The 10,385-nt window shown below is 38.4% G+C and overlaps 1 pseudogene; it reads right to left on the bottom strand.

The window, feature by feature from the left end:
* Window positions 1-294: 294 nt before the first annotated feature.
* On the bottom strand, window positions 295-1,513 carry LOC150021501 (phosphoglycerate kinase 1 pseudogene; annotated as a pseudogene).
* Between the last annotated feature and the right edge of the window lie 8,872 nt (window positions 1,514-10,385).

The following is a 10,385-nucleotide window of genomic DNA, read 5'->3' as shown; positions in this document are numbered from 1 at the left end:
TAAGCTAGCAGCTTAATTAACAGGTAAAATATAAATATATGCACTCTAGAATGCACAATGGTTTAGCCACTAAGAAATTCAAATGGGTTCCTGAAGAATGTAGTCAAATCCAGGGTGCGGTATAGGCGAGCTGATATGCTGCTGTACAATTGTGTTAAGTGTTCCAGGGCTGCATCTTTTGGCCACTAGCTGAATCTTGACATGGAGGAAGATCTTAGCTAACACCAAGTAGAGATAGGGAAAGCACTAAGTTGAGTGAGGAATGCGCACAGGCACCAAAAGGCAGGAAAAGTACTAAACATTGCTGAGAGCATCCACCCCCAGCAGGGCTTTACCTTTGAAGAGCTTTAAACTGGCACCACCCCCAATGCTGACATGGCTGGCTTATCCTCCGTTTTCCATTTGGTGCAGCAAGTGGCAGTGTCTTCCCCACCTACGATGGTGATGCAGCTCCAGGAAGTGGCTTTAACTACTTCGTCTGTGAGGGCTTTGGTCCCTTGGGCAAAAGCTTCCCATTCAAATATGCACACAGGTCCGTTTCACACAATCTACTTGGCCCTAGCAACAGCCTCTGTACTTCTTGCTGCTCTCAGGCCCACAGTCCAAGCCCATCCAGCCAGCAGGTATGCCAGAGACCACAGTGGCTTGTCCAGTCTTGGCATTCTCATCAAACTTGTCAGCAGTGAAAAAGTCCACTGGTAAGGCAATCTTCACACCATTCTTCTCAGTTTTGGACATCTGATCTTTGACAATCTTGGCTCCCTCTTCAACAAACAGAGAGGTGCTGATCTCCATGTTGTTGAGCACCTTAAGGAAGGTAAAAGCCATTCCACCACCAATAATCATCTCATTGAATTTATCCAGCAACTTTACCTCCAGCCAGGATGACCAGGAATGGTCATGCTGGGCTTTCCAAGGTCTTGGCAAAGTAGCTCAACTCCTTCTCCATCAAAAAGCCTCCAGCTTTCTGTGGCAGATTGATTCCCACCATAGAGCTGTAGGCTCAGTGAGAAGTGCTGAATGCGTCAACATAAACATCCCCTAGCTTGGAAAGCAAAGCTCAGAAAGCTTCTATTTTAGCTGGCTCAGCTTTAACCTTATTCCCAGAAGCATCTTTTCCCTTCCCTTCTTCCTCCACATGAAAGCAAAGGTTCTCCAGCAGGATGACAGACTCCGTGGCTGGGTCAGCACAAGCTTTCTCCAGTTCAAGGCCCACTCAGTCCTTCAAGAACAAAACATTCTTTCCCAGGAGAGATTTGAGCTTTATAGCAACAGGCTCCAAGGACTACTTGTCAGGCATGCGGACACCATCAGGCCAGCCCAGGCAGCTCATGAGAACAACTGACTTGGATCCGTTGTCCAAATAGAATTTGATCCTTGGGATGGTGGCCTTGATCCTCTGGTTGTTTTTTATCTGATTGTTCTTCATAGGAACATTGAAGTCCACTCTCATGATGATGTGCTTCCCCTCCACGTTCAGCTTGTCCAGATTCAACTCGTTAGAAAGCGACATATTGGGAATAGAGCAGCGGAGAGAGGCCAAAGAATTGCACAGAGATGGGGACTGCAGTGAATGTGCTTTTTTTCCTACTTTTTAAAAATTATTTATTCTATTACAGTTGTCCCAATTTTTTTCCTTTTGCCCCTTCCACCACCACCCCCCACAGTCAATCCCTTCTTCATCATCCATGTCCATGGGTCATTCATACATTTTCTTTGACTAATACCTTCTCCTTTCCACCATTACCCCCGCCCCCACCCCTCCTACAGCTATCAGTTTGTTCCATGTTTCCATGTCTCTGGTTCTGTTTTTCTTGTTAGTTTATTTTCTTCATAGATTCCAGTTGTAAGTGAGATCATATAGTATTTGTCTTTCACTGTTTGGCTTATTTCACTTTGCATGATAACCACCAGTTCCATCCATGCTGTCACAAAAGATAGTAATTCCTCCTTTCTTTCTGCTGTGTAGTAGTTCACAGTTTTTTGATCCACTCAGTTATTGATGGGCACTTAGGCTATTTCCAGCACTTAGCTATTGTAAGTAGTGCTGCTATGAACATAAGGGTACATAACTTCTTTTGAATTTGTATTTAAGGATTCTTAGAGTATATTTCCAGCACTGGAATCACTGAGTCATAAGGCAGTTCCATTTTTAATTTTTTGAGGAAATTCAGTAGTGGCTGCATCAGTCTACATTCTCACCAACAGTGCACTAGGGTTCCTTTTCTTTGCATTCTTGCCAGTACTTGTTTGTTGATTAATTAATTGTGGTCATTCTGACAGGTGTGAGGTGACATCTTGTGGTTTTAATTTGCATCTCTCTGATGGTTAGTGATGTTGAGCTTTTTTTCATACGTCTATGGGCCATCTGTATGTCCTCCTTGGAGAAATGTCTATTCAGGTCTTTGGCCCATTTTTTAATTGGGTTCGTTTGTCTTTTTGGTGTTGAGTTGCAAGAATGCTTTATATATTTTGGAGGATAAACCCTTGTCCAATGTATCATTAGCAAATATGTTCTTCTTTACAGTTGGTTTGCTTTTCATTTAGCTGTGTAGAAACTTTTAATTTGATGTAGTCCCATTTTTACCCCTTATTTTCCTTGCCATAGGAGATATATCGGCAAAAATATTGCTACAGGGGATGTCTGAAATTTTACTGCCTATGTTTTCAACTAGGATTTTCATGGTATCACAACTTATATTTAAGTCCTTTATCCACATTGAGTTTATTCTGGTGTGTGGTGAAGTTGGTGATACAGTTTCATTTTATTGCATGTACCATTCCAGTTCTCCCAACACCATTTATTGAAGAGGCTGTTTTACTCCACTGTATGCTTATGTCCCTTTGTCAAACATTAATTGACCACAGAGACATGGGTTTATCTCTGGGTTCATTATTCATTTCCATTGATCTGTGTGTCTGTTCTTATGCCTGTACCAGACTGTCTTAATTACAGTGGCCTTGTAGTATAATTCAATATCAGATATTGTGATTCCCCCAACTTTGTTCTTCTTTCTCAGGATTGCTGAGGCATTGGGATTCTTTTTTGGTTCCATGTACATTTTTGAAATATTTTTCTAGATCTGTGAAATATGCCATTGGTATTTTAATAGGAATTACATTGAATCTATACATTGCTTTGGGTAGTATGGACATTTTAATGGTGTTAATTCTTCCAATCCATGGACACAGTATATACTTCCATTTATTTGTATCTTCCTTAATTTCTTTATTCAGTGTTTTATACTTTACAGAGTACAGGTTTTTTACATCCTTGGTTAAATTTATTCCTAGGTATTTTATTTTTCTTGCTGCTATAGTAAATGAGATTTTTTTCTAATTTCTCTTTTTGATAATTTATTGTTGACGTACAAGAATGCCAGTGATTTCTGAATATTGATTTTGTATCCTGCTATTTTGCCAAATTCACTTATAAGGGTGAGTGGTTTTGTGGTGGAGACAATATGGTTTTCTACATACAATATGTCATCTGTGAATAATGATACTTTTATTTCCTCCTTTCTGATTTAGATGCCTTTTATTTCTTTTTCTTGCTTAATCTCTGTGGCTATAACTTCTAGTACTATGTTAAATAAGAGTGATGAAAGTGACACCCTTGTCTTGTTCCTGATCTTAAGGAAAAAGCTTTTGCCCACTGAATATGATGTTGGCAGTAGGTTTCACATACATGGCCTTTATTATGTTGAGGTATGCTCCCTCTATTCCCATTTTTCTGAGTGTTTTTTATCACAAGTGAGTGTTGGATTGATTCAGTCTCAACAGCTGGGAATCTCGCAACCAGGAATGATTGTGAATGGCAAAAAAGTAAAAAATAATTTTTTTCCTTCTTCATCTAAAAACTCAGCAGTACCTCCCTCAAGATGCTCTCTGCTGGACTGAAGATGCTGGTTCTGTATATACTGACTTGAGTGTCATTCTCAGATTCTAGAAGACTTAGAAGGCATGATCAGGTATGCAAATTCCAGCTCTGCAGTTGCTTTCCTTATTTTGAACTAATCTCAATAGACTGAATCTGAGCCGTCAGCACTGAGACAATCCAAACACAGACAATCTAAAGACTCCTGAGGAATTTTTTTGCAAGATGTGTATTTTGAAAATATGGGTTAACCATCGTATCTTTTTTGTAAATAGGTCTACAAGATGATTAGATGTTGTCTTCCAGTTTCCTTTTTTCTTTTAATGTGAACTAAGAAATTGTTTGATGACAGGGAATTTGCTATGGGAGAAGCTATCCCCATCTGTCCCAGGGTATTAATAACTTATAAATACATGTATCACAGGCCCCACTGCTTTCAAATATCTATAAAATAAATTTTCTATCTTCATTTATTCATTTTCTTTAAATTTACCTGGAGTGAAATCCACAAAATATGGAGGGATCAGGGAGTTCAGAATTTACTCTCCAAAGAGAATATACCAAATTAATAGAATCTCACTGTTCCTTTATGCTGACTTGGAATAACAGCACTTGCAAGATATTATTGGAAGTTAATACAAGGAGGTAAATAAAAATTTTTAAGCAGTTTATTAAGTGCTGAATGTGAAATAAACATAGTAGTTTACCATATGATGAGACAGCCTAGACCATGAACCAAATCACCTTCTTTGAGGGTAACCTCCATAAATATTATGAGGTTAGCCCATGGCAGTTCAGTTCTACTACATGACCCTCACCCTTGTTCACAGCTATTTGGAACTAAGTTGGACATGGATTCAAACTGCTCAGTCTCCCCTGAGATTCCAAATTTGGCCAATGAAACAGCCATTCACAAGAGCATAGATCTATAACACAGAAACATGTGAGCCATGGAGCAGCCTGTTCTATCATATGGTGGAAAAGGAAAGGCCAGACCACACAAACAAGGAAGATCAGTCAAGACATAGAGCTTTGTGCTGACCCTGATGGCTTTCCTTTTCCTGCTCCCTGGTTTTTCCTAAAGACCAGCTTCATTCCTGTCTTCCATTTCCATGAAAGGGGAATGAGGGGCAAAAGAAAAAAAAACATTTATAAAAACTGTGTATTCATTCTTATATGTTTAAACTTCAGTCACATTCAAAGTACTCTCCATTTGATGCAATGCACCTATCGAGACATTTGGAAAAATGGGACAACCATAATTGAAAAACCAAATAATAAAAGAAAAAAAAAAGTTTTTGAACTCATCAAGTTTGATGCCTTTTAGTGCTTCAGCCATTTTTTGTTTTTGTTTCACCTCTTCCATATCAACAAAACATTTCCTTTTGAAGATTTTTTCATCCAAGGAAACAAACAAACAAAAAAGTCACTCCGTGTGAGATTGGATGAATAGAGAGGTTGGGTCATGGGAGTCATGCCATTTTTGGTCAAAAACTACTGAACACAGTGGGCAGGTGTGCTCATAAATCACCAATCATGAAACAAGGAAACACATTGAAAGAGTCTTTTTAAAAATTCACTGAAGCCAAATGCAGCCTCTCACAACAATGCCAGCTGATACACTGATACAGATGGGTTCCTAGAACACTCACCTAATGGGGGAAGTCTGTACTACAAGAGACCCACCCTCCAGAAGATATTTCTGTTTTATTTTCACTAACCCCCTTGTATTATCCCTGCTTTCTTATAATAACCCTCCCTTTTGGTTTCTGATACTTTTATATAATACAAATGAGACCAGTGGATATTAAAAAGAAAAGAATCTTCTATGTGTATGAACAACATAGAATTGAACTAGGTCATCTTCAACAAGCCACATCATTTGGGGATTGCAGGTTTCTCCTTTAACTCCATCTACAAATTTTTTCACTGTCAGACGATTCTTAGTTTCCATTTTATTTTATAGAGAATAAAATTGAGAAACACACATTAGAGTCTCAGGACTTTGCTGAGCATATAAGAATAAGACTATCTTATTCTTCATAAGGGAATACATAAAGACATTAATTTTTATTTGCTGATGAACCTGATTTAAGTTTATGCTTTCTCTTTCTCTTTTTATGATTTTTATCAGTCCTTAAATGCTCACTAGGATTCCCATATTGCACATTGATTCTGAAAAGAAATCTTGTTAAAGGATACATTACTATTTTTCCTTGAATCTAAACAAATGAACTGGCCTTCCCAATAGGAGATTAGAAGAAAAAAAAAAAGCCTTTCTTTCTTTAAACATAGCTGCACCTCCATACCATGTTGGCACTCAGTAAATGTTAAAAATTTGTTGTAGATGTTGTACTGTGGTAATGCTCATTAATACACACACAAAACTCTAACAGACATCAACAGCCCAGTCAAGAGAAGTGATAGTGAGACTGGCAGAGCTTTCCCAAGTGGCCTGATCCCCTCCATGTCTCAGGTCTTCTGACACATAGTCCAGTGCCCTCATGCTATCCTCAGGGCACTCTACCCATTGATCAGGTATTATTACTTCAGCTTCTGTTAGGTAGCAGCTAGGAATGAGTGGCCAGAGGGGAAATAAAGGCAGGGCCCTTGCCATTACAATCTAACAAAAAAGGAGGTTAGAAGCAAAAGGAAAACATGCCTCACCATTTAACTCAGTAGCCTTGAGCTCAGTTTGATAAGATTTCTGGGTGCCTCAAGCATTAATAGCAAAATAGCACAGAAGCAGGGGAGCATCCTTGAGACTGTGCTGAGAATGGGAGCTTCTGTAACAATCTTACTAAGATTATTGGGTGTTCTGAACATCACAAGCAGGATACATAGGAGGAAAAGGGAGGCCTATGCTGGGAAAGGGAGCCTCTGTAACAATTTCACTAAGACAAAGAGCCTGTTCTAACTGAGAAAGAAAGCCTTTGTAGCTGTACATTATTCCCAAAGGAGGGAAGGAGGGGGAACCTAGAAGCCAGCTGAAGTATATAATCCCTGAACCCCAATAGTTGGCATACTTAGATTAGCTAAGCACCCATTTGTAGCCTTGGCTCTAGTGTGTAGAGTAAACTTACTAACAACTTTCTTTCCTCTATACAGGGGGCATTTAGACTAGCTCGGTGCTTGCTTGCAACTTTGTGCTCATGTGTTTAATAAATAAACTTGCTATTTCATTTCCACTATGAGTGTTTGTCTCTTGCTTGAATTTGTGTCTTGCGAACAAGACAAGAACTGAGGCCAAGGAGAGAACCTCTTGACTTGGGTCTCTCTCTCTCTCTCTCTCTCTCTCTCTCTCTCTCTCTCTCTCTCTCTCTCTCTCTCTCTCTCTCTCTCTCTCTCCTCTCTCTCTCTCTCTCTCTCTCTCTCTCTCTCTCTCTCTCTCTCTCTCTCTCCCCCTCCACAATTACATGTCCAGAGAGAGGTTGCTTCCTTCTCCCCCATTAAAACTTATAATTTCTCAGGTCTATTTTATTGTTATCCCTTCCACAGCATTTTATCAATACTTTAAGAAAGCTTAGGAAAGTATATTTTTTTAAATTTTTAATTAATTCAGACACAAGAAAATTACTTAATTGTAAGAATGACACACCTACTTCAATTACCTAGGGACTGAGAAGAAGGACATCAGCTTATCCAAAAATCACATTAGATCTTTAAAAACTGGCTGTATTAACCCTTAAATCAGTGGTTCTCAACCATCCTAATGCCACGACCCTTTAATACAGTTCCCCATGCTGTGGTGAACCCCAACCATAAAATTATTTTTGTTGTTACTTCACAACTGTAATTTTGCTACTGTTATGAATTGTAAATATCTGATATGCAAAATGTATTTTGATTGTTATGAATTGAACATAATTAAAGCATAGTGATTAATCACAAAAATAATATGTAATTATATATGTGTTTTCAATGATTTTAGGCAACCCCTGTGAAAGGGTCGTTTGACCCCCAAAGGGGTAACAATCCACAGGTTGAGAACCGCTGCCTTAAATGAATGATAAATAAATAATTGTCTTTTTAAACACTGTGTTATTTTAAGTCTTTGTTATTCAAAGCTTAATGTAGCTCTACTAGTATCAGAGGTTAGGCCATCTCAAGATCCACCTTCTATTCCTCTGCAGCACATTTCTCCAAATGTGAGCTAGCCAATCTAGTAAGACTGTCATGAAACCTCTACCATGACAGCCTTGGTTGGATACTGGCATAGTCCAGTAGATATGGTTTTTCCAAGTCTGGTTCCTTTGGAGTGAAAGCTGCAGCCTTAATGCTATATTCTGATATCAAATAGACAAGTGATGGAACACACACACACGGCCCTCCCAAAGAGGTCAGAATCCAATCTAAGCAAAAATTAAGAAATTTGAGTAATTTTTTGTGACAATGATATTTTATACATTTTTCTTATTATTCTTTACATCTATATTTTGAGATAAGTACTATTTCTTACTGCTCTCCATAGGTGACCTACATTCCCAAGGTCTTCTCATTTCTCCATGATGGTTGCTCAAATCTTGTTACTCCATCTATATTCTAACAGGAAGGAGAAAGCAACTAAGAAAGCCATGCCCACTTACTTTAGGAACTTCCTATGAATTGCATGCACCACTTCTACCTATATCTCATTGATTAAGATTTAGTCCCATGGGTATACCTGTAGCAAGGAAGCCTGAGAAAGTAGTCTCTATTAGAGTTAAACATCTATCTAGCTAAAAATTAAAGTTTCTATGACTGAGGAATAAAAGGAAACAAATAGGTGACAACTTGCAGTCTTTGTCACATGGAGGGGAGCATCTCAAAATTGATCCTGAGGAAGACATGATGCTGAGGAGAAACTAATATTTGAATAATTCAGAGAAATAATGTGACCAATATTCCCTCTATCTCTATATGCCATAAGATGGTGAACCTGGAAATGAGTGAGAGGAGTCTGACGCTTAGGTTTTATATATATATATATATAGTCAAAGCTTACAGAAAAGTTAGAAGGGACAAATGTGGGCCAAAGTTTCTACTGCCATTAAACTAATCATATGTCAACATATGTTTCCCCCTTATCATAAGGAACCAAAACAATTTATCTAAGGGAACCAAGTGTTTCCAGTCACTGAGGCTCAATACATAAGAACAAATCTTTTCATGGGCCTTTCTACAAGAGACTCTGTCTGATACATGTGACAAGTTCTTGTTATTCTACAATTAAGTATTCAGTGGAAAGAAATAATCTTAACTGTAGTTTTAGCTAAAGTAACTTATCTTAACATGTTAAAATTCCCCCAAATATTTATATTTTAAAAAGTAAATGTAATATTATACCTAATAGTATGAGATATTTTTTCATATGTGATGGGACAGAAGAGCTTTCTGGATGCCCTTGAATTATGCCCCTTGTGATGCACATCAAGTCATGAAAGTTACTTTGATGGACCATCCAGCATAGGGGCTTTCCCCTCATCTTATTTTTTATGACAACAGAAATGATAGCCACCCTTAAAGATTCAGTTCATATTTCATCTCTTCCAAAGATTTAGTTGACTATACTAGCTCTCATTTCTCTTCCTCTTCTCTGAAATCCCCACTACATAACAGCCTGTTGCAGACAATTTAACACTTTATATGCTGTCTGCTAATGTTTCATGTGTGTTAAGATCCTAGCGGACAAGTGTCTTGTTTCCTTGAAAACCCCCAATTGCCTCTAGAATACAAAGTACTTCATAATTATCTATTGTATAATTGATTGACTTTTGTGTTAGTCCATCTGCTGAGCATTATGAAGAGAGAGAAGTGAGATCACCATGAGCTAGTAGGAAAACAAATGTGTCTGTGTGTACATGTGTGCACATTCCTCTTAATATGAGTAATGCATATTAAACTACTTAGCTAAAGATTAGTACTGGCACTGTGTGTGTGAATGCCTGTGTGTGAATGCACATATTTGAAGCTCGCACAGGTAGAATGAGAGGCCATTTATGTGATATAATTTGAAGGCACTTCTTGGCTGCTATGAAAACACCTGCCCATCCTATTTGGCTTAAAATTTCATCACTAGACTCAAAAGGTTTGAAAAAAAAGGAAACAAGGATTCTGTCTCTCTCCAAAAATCCATAAAAACACATGTTATTTTGATGCCACCCCAAACTCTCTCTGTTAGGTGGCAAGATTATCACCTTAGTCTCCTGTTCCTACTAGTAGAAAGAATATGGTCACACTGCTAGAAGGGATAGCAAGGAAGAAAGTGGCTTCAAAATTAAATTCTGCTTTCTTCATGACCTTTCGAAACCAATTCAATAAGATAAAGCATGGCAGAATGCAAAAGGAAGGAGCACCTCTCAATGCCAAGGAACTCTGCATCTTTGGCAGCCCCTCTCCCCAGAAGCTGATGCTGCTATAGCTCTGAAAAACCCTAAGGTGGGTAGAAGCAGAGTCTGAACACTGCAGCTCCAGTCCAACCCTTTCACTGCATGGATTAATAACTTATTCTCTGATTATACAGGTCAGA

This window comes from Furipterus horrens, unplaced genomic scaffold (genome assembly GCF_987537825.1).
Source record: "Furipterus horrens unplaced genomic scaffold, mFurHor1.1.pri manual_scaffold_1, whole genome shotgun sequence".
Lineage (NCBI taxonomy): Eukaryota > Metazoa > Chordata > Mammalia > Chiroptera > Furipteridae > Furipterus > Furipterus horrens.
This window is presented reverse-complemented; position numbering and strand designations above follow the sequence as displayed.